This window comes from Engystomops pustulosus, chromosome 11 (assembly GCF_040894005.1).
Source record: "Engystomops pustulosus chromosome 11, aEngPut4.maternal, whole genome shotgun sequence".
NCBI classification, from domain to species: domain Eukaryota; kingdom Metazoa; phylum Chordata; class Amphibia; order Anura; family Leptodactylidae; genus Engystomops; species Engystomops pustulosus.
The window spans coordinates 26,186,601-26,198,182 of record NC_092421.1 but is presented as its reverse complement, the minus strand read 5'-3'; the positions used below and the strand labels follow the sequence as shown (position 1 = coordinate 26,198,182).

At 42.5% G+C, this 11,582-nt stretch overlaps 1 long non-coding RNA gene across 1 annotated transcript; it reads right to left on the bottom strand.

Moving 5' to 3' along the window:
- Nucleotides 1–5,691: 5,691 nt before the first annotated feature.
- LOC140105611 (uncharacterized) lies at nucleotides 5,692–6,364 on the bottom strand. The gene is made up of 3 exons (XR_011850610.1): nucleotides 6,239–6,364; nucleotides 5,870–5,904; nucleotides 5,692–5,780 (listed from the first exon to the last, which is right to left on the bottom strand). It is a non-coding gene; the product is annotated as an uncharacterized lncRNA (long non-coding RNA).
- Nucleotides 6,365–11,582: the final 5,218 nt, after the last annotated feature.

The window sequence follows — 11,582 nt, the reverse complement described above, 5'->3', positions numbered from 1 at the left end:
GGAAACTACAATGATTATCCAAATTTCTTCTATTTTCTGCTTTATTGGTGTCCTCAGGGTGCTGATATGAATGAAAGCTGTGACAAAGCAGGGAGTATAAAACACAAATTAAATTTCTATGTTGGCACTTTGCGATAAATAAGTCGGTCTTGATTGTAGTTTGGGCACTCGGCCTCTAAAAGGTACGCCATCGCTGCCCTAGAGGCATGCTAGATGCCACGGTCATGCTGAGCCCACTCTGATCGCGGGTGTTACACTGGGTGCCGGCTATATGTTACAGCCAGCACCCCATGTTTTCCGATGCCGGTTCGGCTCAGATCTTGAGCTGAAGTCACCGCGCTCAATGTCCGATATATCTGACGCAGTGCGGGAATCGGGTATTCAGCTCTTGTGACAACATTTGTGTTTACTTGTTTTAATCCTTTGCTTCAGCTGAGAATTAATAAGGCACTGTTGATCAATTGCTTTGTTTTTTTAATTTTATGCATAGGGCTGCCATCAGGGGGAGTTTAGATGGGCTCAGTTAAGGGACCCAAACAAGAGGGGCCCCAGGCATCTCGGTATCCTTTAATCCCACCCTTCCCACATGATCTGCAGAGGCGGGTTCTGACAAGGAAAACCTGATTCCCAGACAAGATCCCACCTCTTAGTTTTAGCAGTGGCTCAGGGGAGCTTTTAGCTCTTTGCGCCACTGCTCTACATCCATCTCACAAACCACATGCTAGTGGCCTATGAGATGGAGGAAAATGCAGGCGGCGTTAATGACACATACACCTTTGCTGTGTGGTGTGAGCCCATCTTGTCATCACTCACTATTGAAGCTCATGATGCTCCGCAGGAAGATGGTGGCAATAAGAAGAGAAAAAAAAGAACTAATGGAGTATTTTTAAAAAAATGTTTACTCTATCAAGGTATAGTAACTTTTGGTGGTGGTTACATTAAACAAGGGGGACAAAGTGACCTGGCCACTCTCTGGGAAGTGGCCCTGTGACGTAAATACTATGTGACGGTGCGAAGACTTGGATACTATGGGGAAGATGGGACTTGGCTACTGTGAATCATTGACTATTTGTGGTGGCACTGTGACAATTTGTGTGGCTACTGTGGGTGCTTTGTGACTATATTGGCTACTTTGGGAGCATCTTGACTATATTTGCTACTTAGCACCCTTGCTGTAGTGTCTATTATGGGGACTTTGTTACTTTGATGACTGCTGTGGGGGCATTGTCACTATATTGGTTACTATGGTGAAAATGTCACTATATTGGCTACTGTGGTGGCACTGTTATTTTCTACAGTAGGGGCATAATAGTGATTTTAATAGAAGCAACAGAACAGTAAACACTAAATCTACAGAGATTGATTGTAGTTGGAAGAAGCACACATGGTGGCCAGGTAGAAGAAGAAGAAAAGAAGAAGCAGTCCTCTGATCAAAGTCCTCATCTGTCACAAGATTTACTGTAAGTGATGGTGTAACACATGATCGCAAAATTCTGCTGCATTTCCTCTCTTCTGTGACTCTCTTATCTTGTCATATGAGGGAAGCTACATGGAGACAATCTTCTACTTCTTTATATTTAGCTATCACCATCAGAACTAATAAATCTGGTGCAGTATAAGGTTGTCCGTCTCATTTTGCTTGTTTCTGGTTCTGTATCCATGTAGGAAGATATTGTTGTATTTTTATGTAATAGGCTTGGTTCTGGGAATTTATCTATGAGCCATGTAGTAAACACCGTTCTGGTAACATATTTGTGTAATAATCTTGGTTCCATTAAGATATACGTAGTAATTTTGGTTCTAGAGCTGTATTTATGTAGTCATTTTGGTGCTGTTCCTGTATGTGTACAGTAATCATGGTTCTAGTAACATTTCTATGTAGAAAGCTTGGTTCCTTTTATGTATCTATGTAGTAAGCTTGGTTTTGGTTTAGTCCCCATTTAATACGTTTAGTTATACAGGCAGTCCCCGGGTTATGTACAAGATAGGGTCCGGAGGTTTGTTCTTAAGATGAATTTGTATGTAAGTTGAAACTGTTTATTTTATAATTGTAGATCCAGACAAAAAAAAATTTGGCCCCAGTGATAATTGGAGTTTAAATTTTTTTTTGCTGTAATGGGACCAAGGATTATCGATAAAACTGCATTACAGACACCTTACAGCTGATTATTGCAGTCTGGGACTTTAGTAAAGCATTCAGAAAGCTTCACCAGAGGTCACAGTGGTCTGTCTGTAACTATGGGTTGTCTGTAAGTCGGGTGTCCTTAAGTAGGGGACCGCCTGTATTATTATTTCTGTGTAACAAGTTGTGTTATATTACTGGTTTTATTCACTGAACACCAGATTAAAAGCTCTAGACCATTGGGAGGCCACCATCTCTTTACAGCCCAAGCTCAGTAATAGTCTTTAAAGACATTTACCATCAGATTTCCTGATAGTACATGCTTACAACTCACCTCCCCAGAGAACTTTTTTGTATCTTTTAGATCGGCCGCGTTTCATCGTAATAACGCTTTTTAAAATATGCAAATGAGCCTGAGGTGCTCTGCAAACATAGCATTTTCTTGCTACATTCTGCTATGTTCATGCATACAGGTTAAATGGGGTGTTCCCATTTCGGCAAATTAATGTTATTGTTTGTATGATGAAAAGTTATATAATTTTTTAATATACTTTCTGTATCAATTCCTCATGGCTTTCTAGATCTCTGCTTACTTTCCTGCTATAGAAAGCTTCTATGTTTACTGCCAGTGGATGGAAATCTGACAAAGGTCACACAGGTGCACGGCTTGTTATATCCCAGACACAGAGAAGCCGCGACACAAAACTGGCGCAGACACTTTATAAATACACATGGAAGCAGTTTGCGCATTGTTTTCAGTGCAAAGTCAGGCAGAAAACGGGTGCAAACACTTTAATAAATGTGGGCCATTGTTGATAAATGTACTGTGATTTTCAAAATAACTAACTTACTATTTCTGCCCAATATGCCATTTCTGAGATGTTCCAATTTTAATCTTTATGGTAATAAGAAAGTTGGTGTAGCAAGGTCATGTCGTCAGCACTGCTACTCTTCCCTCCCATTCCAATGTCAAACCCATGCATCGCACAATACAAACCTCCTGCTTATCTGAAAGAAAGGGCAGTGGTGCAGCCAGGAATTGCAGTTTCTAGTTACTGAGGAAACACCCGGGTTCACCAACGGCTGCATTTGCATATGGATTAACATGGGGATTGTTCAGAAAGAAAATCTAATATTTTTAAAATCTTAGTACATTCCTTACAACATGCTGACACTTGTCACTATTTTAGCGCAGCACAGTGCACACACATACACAAAATTTACATATGTCAAATACACCATTCTGGGTATTATGTAAATTCCCCACCAGGAAAACCAACATTCACAAGCCTACTGCATTCATTTGTCAAATCAACCATGGATATTTTTTTGTACTGGTATAACATTGCAATCCCAGCATTGTATTCAGTTAAGTGTTTGATTCAATGATTGATACACATCCGCATAGATTGATAGACATAGGTCTGGCGTATGTAAGATGAGGGATGGTCTTTTTTTGACGTCTCATTAAAAGTCTGAAAGATATGGTCTAGAAACCGCTTACTCAGCTTTATATTTAGCAACTGAGACCTTTTCGATAGTTGTATTGCCTTATTTATATGCATGTCACATTCACCCTGGTTCAGATTCCAAATTGTAGAATCATTTATACACCTCAGAAGATGGTGTAGAATTTACAATACTTTATCAGAGGTGGTTTCACTGCTGGCTTTGTGTATTAAAATAGAGACATTCCGAGTATAGTAATTACAGCGTTCCACTTTGTTGCCATTTTTCTGTTCTTTGTTGTCACCAGAATTTTTGTTGTCAAGCTAAAGTTTCTTTAGCTCAACACAGAAAATTGATATATATATAGTGATGAGCCAACCCGAACCATGACATTCAGATCTGGGTTTGGGTTTGTACTTTGGGTTCAACTAGAAAATCCGGTTGATGAGCTGTACAGCAACTTTTAGTCTTATAGCAACCACAGCCATGCCCAGCAACCGGCTGCAGCACCAGCTGCACCAAGGCCACATCCCTGATCCTTATTTGCGGCTTTCTTTATTTTGCAATTTTTGTCGCTGCTTGTAAGACAGCATGGAAATACACACATGATCCAGGATGTTCTCCTTGTGTACCCAAGACCTCTCCTCTGGGCCGAACCCCCTCCAGTCGACAACATAGAATCATCTCCCTCTGACCATCTTCATATAAAGGACCTCTTTTACCACGAAGACATCAGAAGCATCAACTTGGAGCCACGCAGGTAGTCAAATGATTAACGGCAACGGATAGCGGTTCTTAACGTGATCCTTCTTGGTCACGAAAAAGAAGCCTGCACCAGCTGGAAAGGAGGACTTACATATAAATCCTCTCTGCAGGTTCTCTTGGATGTACTCCAACATTTCTGCAGTCTCGGGAGCTGAAAGCGGATACACCCGATCCCGGGGAAGGGAGGCAACCGGCAGGAGATCCACAGGACAGTCATAGGGACGGTGTGGCTGCAAAGTCTCTGCTTGTTTCATAGTATCATAGTATCATAGTATATAAGGCTGGAAGGAGACGCAAGTCCATCAAGTCCAACCTTTAAGAATTAAATAAATGTTTTATCCCCATAACCCGTGATATTTTTTCTCTCCAGAAAGTCATCCAGGCCTCTCTTGAACATGTACATAGAGTCCGCCATAACAACCTCCTGCGGCAGAGAGTTCCATAGTTTCACTGCTCTTACAGTAAAGAACCTTTGTCTATGGTGATGGTAAAATCGCCTCTCCTCTAGGCGTAGAAGATGCCCCCTTGTCCTGGTCACAGGCCGAGGTATAAAAAGATCTTTGGAGAGATCCTTGTACTGTCCGTTCAGGTATTTGTACATTGTAATGAGGTCTCCCCTCAGTCGTCTTTTTTCTAAACTGAATAATCCCAAATTTTTTAATCTGTCAGTGTATTCTAGTTCCCCCATTCCCCTAATAATCCTGGTTGCTCTCCTCTGCACCCATTCCAGCTCTACTATATCCTTTTTATACACTGGTGCCCAAAACTGTACACAATATTCCATGTGTGGTCTGACCAGGGATTTGTATAAGGGCAAAACTATATCTTTATCATGAGAATCTATTCCTCTCTTGATACATCCCATTATTTTATTTGCTTTAGCAGTAGCCGCCTGGCTCTGGTCACTAAAATTAAGTTTACTATCCACCCAGTGGCGTAACTAGGAATAAGTGGGCCCCATAGCAAACTTTTGGCTGGGCCCCCCCCCCCCCCTCGCCGATGACCACGGCACCTTTTCCCATTCCCTGCCCATTTTGAACATATATAAGGGTTTTTTATATTGTAAGTATACAGAGTAACTAACACAGGAATAACACATAAGGCATTTATAGTTTAACATATTTTATCACTTAGGTCATAGTCATAACTTACCTGAAACCCAAAGCACCGTGTTTCCATCTCTTCTTGCTTGATATAAATTTTAACTTTAAAACATCTAGGAAGCACCTAAGCACAAAAATGATAGAGGTTAATCTTGCATAAAGCTATATAACTATTTGTAAATATAGAATGGTATAAAATTTAATAAAAATTTGTGTCTTAACTTATATGTAATTCGTCAAAACTTACTTGGACAGGAAGTATCATATTCAACTAGTTTGCATCTTCTGAAAAGATATGTTGTTTTTTTCGAACATATTAAATATATGAAAAACTCGCCAACCTGAAAAAAAAATATAAATAATCCAAATTCTGTTCATGTTTCTCCAATCAGCATTGATTATAAAATAAATTTCAAGTTTTCTAACTTACATTAACAAAACCAGAACTTTCAACGGATGATCATCCTAGGGAAATCAACAAAAATAATATTTATTAGAGGTTTTACTTTAGCTGTATTCATTGTTAAAGGAGTAGGCAAGCAAATCACAAGTTCTGCTTGTTCACTCCATAACCATAAACTTTCTGACAGATTTATCAAGCAGTCTGAAAGTCAAAATATTTCTAGTTGTCCATTGCAACCAATCAAGGCTCCCCTTTAAAATATTCATGAGCACTAGTAAAATGAAAGCTGAGCTGTGATTGGTTAACATGGGCAACTAGAAAGATTCTGACTTTCAGACAGCTTGATAAATCTGCCCCATAGTGTTAATACATAGTTTTAAAGTAAGCCATACTCACTTTTGTCCAGATCCTTCTATCTCTATAGATTGTAGGATACGTAGCTTTACTCTTCTCTTTTTCTCTTCAAGTTTTGATCACTGTTTGGCCTTCACACTTCACGTAATGCTCTTCACAATAAAATCTAGGAAAGTAGAAAAAAAGAAAATGGCTCTGAGCAAATGGGTGTTTAATATTCATAGTCTACCATAAGGATAACTCATTTTTAAAAATCAGCATAGAATAGACAGATGCGCTTTAAGCTGATGACTAAGAGTAATTCTTTCCATATGCAGTGACTATTTGGCCGGGTCAACGTACGGGCCTGTTTCTACTGGTTGATAGTGTACATGAACTCTTTCACATCAGAACAGAGTCCATGTGCTCCATCTAACGCATGCTCATCTCTCTATGGCTAAATAGGAGTCCATGCAATATAGTGAACAATAGTCCTGAAACATGGGGCTCCTGTGTGCCAAAAAGCAAAGGGGTTACTAGTATTCATTGGTCGATATTTGAAAGTAAACTAATGAACTCTAAAAGCTTAACACAGATTATTGAAGAGTAACAGTATTCATATACTGGCGGTCCCCTACTTAAGGACACCCGACTTACAGACAACCCCTAGTTACAGACGGACCCCTCTGCCCCCTGTGACCTCTGGTGACCACTCTGGATGTTACTATAGTCCCAGACTGCAATGATCAGCTGTAAGGTTTCTGTAATGAAGCTTTATTGATAATCCTTGGCCCCATTACAGCAAAAAATATTGAAACTCCACTGGGGCAAAAAAAGAATTTTGTCTGGAGTGACAATTGTAAAATATACAGTTTCGACTTACATATAAATTCAACTAAAGTACAAACCCAAGGAACCTATCTTGTACGTAACCCGGGGACTGCCCGTATTTTATTAACCTTTTTTATAAAATGCTTTTCAGATCTGTAAATGGTGTATACTTTGCCTTATAAAGTGGAGTACTTTAGTTATGTGGATAGTTTGTTTTAATAAAATGGTTGACAAGGGTGCGTCGGGGAGGTTTTATTTTAATAAAAAATATTTCCTAAAAAATGTTGTTTTTTTAACTCAAAACTTGCCTTAGTAATGGTCCTGGACTGGGGCCTTGTGTTAGCTGGTAAAAAAGGCTGATATTAACCCCCTTATCATTACCCAGGTACCTACTGCCAACAGAGGTGCTGTAAAGAGCTGGATACAATCCAGTACCTGACCGTCTACAGATGATCCGGTACTAAGGCGGTTGCAGGCTGGTATTGGGCTCTGCCCAAAAACAGTGGGTGCTCAGATTCAAATAATATCAGGGTGCTCCAGCTGTATTGCATCTGGCTGGTTATAGAAAATGAGTCTCCATACCCTTTTTGTAAAACAAGTTTTAAAAAAAAAATGACGTGGGGTTCCCCCTCATTTTCATAACCAGCCAGATACAATACAGCAGCAGCACCCTGACATTACTGGGGTGTGAGTGCCCATTGATATAGGGCCATCACAGCCCAATAATACCAGCCTGCAGCCGCCCCAGCACCTGACCATCTATAGATGGTCAAGTTCTGGATTGTACCCAGCTCTTCCTGGCACCCCTGGTGGCGGTGGGTACCAGGGTAATGATTAGGGGGTTACTGTTAAGCCTTTTTTACCGGCTAACACTAAACCCCGCTCCTAGTAATGGGCGACGTCTATTAGACAGCACCATTACTAAGGCAAGTTTTGAGTAGAAAAAAAACACACAAAGAAATATATTTTATTAAAATAAAAACTCCCCAACAACCCCTTGTTAACCATTTTATTAAAAAAAATAATCCAGGTCATTGATGTAGTCCAACGAATCAGGCGAAGTATGAAACAGCATACCCAGATCTGAAAAATAGAAATACAGAAAAGGCATCAAATAATTATTTATATACACACACACATATATATACATATATATATATTTAAATATATGTTATTAGTGAGGGGGTGAGGGGAGACACCTCACTAAAAACACGCCCAGCAGTGGCCTCCCCTCACTAATGACATGGCCCCTAGGGCCTCCCTTAACTAATAAAAAAGCTCCTAGGGCCTCCCTTAACTAATAAAAAAAGCCCCTAGGGCCTCCCTTAACTAATAAAAAAGCTCCTAGGGCCTCGCTTAACTAATAAAAAAGCCCCTGGGGCCTCCCTTGACTAATAAAAAAGTCCCTAGGGCCTCCCTCAACTAATAAAAAAACCCATAGGGCCTCCCTTAACTAATAAAAAAGCCCCTGGGGCCTCCCTTGACTAATAAAAAAAGCCCCTGGGGCCTCCCTTGACTAATAAAAAAGCCCCTGGGGCCTCCCTTGACTAATAAAAAAGCCCCTGGGGCCTCCCTTGACTAATAAAAAAGCCCCTAGGGCCTCCCTTAACTAATAAAAAATCCCCTAGGGCCTCCCTTAACTAATAAAAAAGCCCCTAGGGCTTCCCTTAACTAATAAAAAAGCCCCTGGGGCCTCCCTTGACTAATAAAAAAGCCCCTAGGGCCTCCCTTGACTAATAAAAAAGCCCCTAGGGCCTCCCTTGACTAATAAAAAAGCTCCTAGGGCCTCCCTTGACTAATAAAAAAGCCCCTGGGGCCTCCCTTGACTAATAAAAAAGCCCCTGGGGCCTCCCTTGACTAATAAAAAATCCCCTAGGGCCTCCCTTCCCTAATAAAAAATCCCCTAGAGCCTCCCTTCCCTAATAAAAAATCCCCTAGGGCCTCCCTTCCCTAATAAAAAATCCCCTAGGGCAGCGATGGCTAACCTATGGCACTGGTGCCAGAGGTGGCACTCAGAGCCCTTTCTGTGGGCACTCAGGCCTTCACCAGAGATGACTCTAGGAATCTTCCTACAGTCCCAGACAGCCCAGGACTTGCTGTGCACAGAGCTATTTTAAAGTGACAGGGCTACCTGGGACTATTTTCTGCTTTATTGGTGCCTCAGGTGCTGGTATCAATGAAAACTGTGACAGAGAACGGAGTATAAATCACAAATTAAATTTCTGTGTTGGCACTTTGCAATAAATAAGCGGGGCTTTGTTGTAGTTTGGGCACTCGGTCTCCAAAAGGTTTGCCATCACTGCCCTAGGGCCTCCCTTCTCTAATAAAAAATCCCCTAGGGCCTCCCTTCTCTAATAAAAAATCCCCTAGGGCCTCCCTTCCCTAATAAAAAATCCCCTAGGGCCTCCCTTCTCTAATAAAAAATCCCCTAGGGCCTCCCTTCCCTAATAAAAAATCCCCTAGGGCCTCCCTTCCCTAATAAAAAATCCCCTAGGGCCACCCTTCCCTAATAAAAAATCCCCTAGGGCCTCCCTTCCCTAATAAAAAATCCCCTAGGGCCTCCCTTCTCTAATAAAAAATCCCCTAGGGCCTCCCTTCTCTAATAAAAAATCCCCTAGGGCCTCCCTTCTCTAATAAAAAATCCCCTAGGGCCTCCCTTCCCTAATAAAAAATCCCCTAGGGCCTCCCTTCTCTAATAAAAAATCCCCTAGGGCCTCCCTTCCCTAATAAAAAATCCCCTAGGGCCTCCCTTCCCTAATAAAAAATCCCCTAGGGCCACCCTTCCCTAATAAAAAATCCCCTAGGGCCTCCCTTCCCTAATAAAAAATCCCCTAGGGCCTCCCTTCTCTAATAAAAAATCCCCTAGGGCCTCCCTTCCCTAATAAAAAATCCCCTAGGGCATCCCTTCTCTAATAAAAAAATCCCCTAGGGCCTCCCTTCCCTAAAAAAAATCCCCTAGGGCCTCCCTTCCCTAATAAAAAATCCCCTAGGGCCTCCCTTCTCTAATAAAAAATCCCCTAGGGCCTCCCTTCCCTAAAAAAAATCCCCTAGGGCCTCCCTTCTCTAATAAAAAATCCCCTAGGGCCTCCCTTCTCTAATAAAAAATCCCCTAGGGCCTCCCTTCCCTAATAAAAAATCCCCTAGGGCCTCCCTTCTCTAATAAAAAATCCCCTAGGGCCTCCCTTCCCTAAAAAAAATCCCCTAGGGCCTCCCTTCTCTAATAAAAAATCCCCTAGGGCCTCCCTTCCCTAATAAAAAATCCCCTAGGGCCTCCCTTCTCTAATAAAAAATCCCCTAGGGCCTCCCTTCCCTAAAAAAAATCCCCTAGGGCCTCCCTTCCCTAATAAAAAATCCCCTAGGGCCTCCCTTCCCTAATAAAAAATCCCCTAGGGCCTCCCTTCTCTAATAAAAAATCCCCTAGGGCCTCCCTTCCCTAATAAAAAATCCCCTAGGGCCTCCCTTCCCTAATAAAAAATCCCCTAGGGCCTCCCTTCTCTAATAAAAAATCCCCTAGGGCCTCCCTTCCCTAAAAAAAATCCCCTAGGGCCTCCCTTCCCTAATAAAAAATCCCCTAGGGCCACCCTTCCCTAATAAAAAATCCCCTAGGGCCTCCCTTCCCTAATAAAAAATCCCCTAGGGCCTCCCTTCCCTAATAAAAAATCCCCTAGGGCCTCCCTTCCCTAATAAAAAAGCTTTCCCTATACAAATAATAAACACATACTTACCCACCGGTGATGTCTTCTTCCGTATACCTTCACCTCACGGCTAGTCGGAAGAAAATGGCGGCTCGGCTCCTCCAGGTTGCACCGCGCGCCTCTGGTCACGTGACTTACGCGACCTGACGTCAGGTCGCGTCAGTCACGTGACATGGGCCGCGCGGCGCAACCTGGAGGAGTTACAGAACAGGTGGGCGGATCGCCGACGCAGGACTGGTAAGGAGGGGGCAGAAACAGGGGCGGGCGCAGGGACAGATACACAGGGGCGGGCGCAGGGACAGATACACAGGGGCGGGCGCAGGGACAGATACACAGGGGCGGGGAGGGGCCTTATCGTGCCGTAAAGCAGGGCCCGGGCCCCGGGCCTCGGTCGGACCGGGTCGGTAATGCTGCGCAGCAGACATTGTAATGTGCCGCCCCACGGGCCCCTGAAGCTCCCGGGCCCCGTAGCAACCGCTACGGCTGCTACGGCGGTAGTTCCGCCACTGTATCCACCAATACCCCCAAGTCCTTTTCAGCTCCAGTTTTACTAAGTAATTGACCGTTTAGAACATAATTATACTTTTAGTTTCCATGGCCCAAGTGCATAACTTTACATTTATCTACATTAAACCTCATCAACCATTTCTCTGCCCACCCCTCAAGCTTCCACAAATCCCTCTGTAATGCTAAACTATCGACCTCAGTATTTATTACTTTACACAGCTTAGTATCATCTGCAAATATTGAAACTTGACTGTGTAAACCCACTACAAGGTCATTAATAAAAATATTAAAAAGAAGTGGCCCCAATACTGACCCCTGTGGCACTCCACTGGTAACATCAACCCAATCTGAGAATGTGCCATTAATGACCACCC